The sequence below is a fragment of the Pteropus medius genome, unplaced genomic scaffold (assembly GCF_902729225.1).
Source record: "Pteropus medius unplaced genomic scaffold, Ma_sr-lr_union100, whole genome shotgun sequence".
Classification (NCBI taxonomy): Eukaryota; Metazoa; Chordata; class Mammalia; order Chiroptera; family Pteropodidae; genus Pteropus; species Pteropus medius.
The window spans coordinates 8,666,677-8,667,942 of record NW_024352786.1 but is presented as its reverse complement, the minus strand read 5'-3'; positions in this window follow the sequence as shown (position 1 = coordinate 8,667,942).

The following is a 1,266-nucleotide window of genomic DNA, read 5'->3' as shown; positions in this document are numbered from 1 at the left end:
CAATATATTGAAGTCAGTATATTATTATTCTCATTTTACAGATGAGGAAACTGAGGCAGGAAAAGGAAAGTAGGTTGTCCAAGGTCATAAATTAATAAATGGCAGCATCAGGGTCTGAACCCATGAAATACTATTTCGGCAAATATATTCTTAATCATGTAACCCCTCTGTATTAGAGTTATTCTGAGCATGAATTAAAGATTAGGATAGATGCTTCCATAAGTAGTAGATACTTCATATTTATATATAGGTTCAGAAAAATTTACCTGCTTCCATAATTTAGCCCTTTAGACATAAATTAAAAATAACGACAGATAGTACTAATCCTAGTAAATTTTAAAGGTGTGTAACAGTTGAGATCCTTCTCAGTTTATTTTTATTTAGCATATATTGTTTATTTAGCATATATTTCAGTTTATTTAGCATATATTTCAGTTTATTTTTATTTAGCATAATTTGTTTTAGGCTTTCAGATTCTGGACCTCTATTAATATGTGTAGAAATAGTCAACAGAAAAAAAAGATGTTGAAAAAGAAAATACGAATTTAGTTGTGAATTGTATATAATTATATAAACATTTAATTGATGTCAGTCATACTTGGATTTCTATAAAACTAGATAGATGTCAACAGTAGGCATTCATGGTGGCCAATTAAGTGCCAGATATTAAGATGTTGATTTAATAAGTTTTTATTGAGCACCATATGGATGTGCAATTTTTCAAATCTCTGACATGGATACTTCATAATATTCTGCACTTTTAAGGTTACTTTTGTAAGGAAAATCAAAACATTTTACTTCAAATTATTAATGCTTCTAATACAAAATTGTTTTTGGAAGAAATTGCTTGATATGTATGGATTTCAGTATTAAATTCTTAAGATGAGATTGAAGACCAAAATTCTTCTTAGGTTGTTCCCTCATTTTCTAAAACACACACACACACACATACGAGTGAGACTCTGTATCTCAATGTGAGATTCAGAAGAGAAGAAATTGAGAGAACAAAATAAAGCCCTTAATATTTCTTTTTGAGAAAAACCCCATTTTCCCACATGGTAATCTTTTAAGAAAGTTAACTAGTGTTACATTATTCAAATAAATAACTCAAAATATAATATCCTAATATAACCATCACCTCAAATGCATTCAGTTTGATTTCATCTGACTTTTGTTAGCAAAAGTTTGTATATTTTTCTGACATCTGTGGATGATAAATTATAATAGAGATAAGAAATTTATTCCAACTTGTGTATTCAGGGGAAA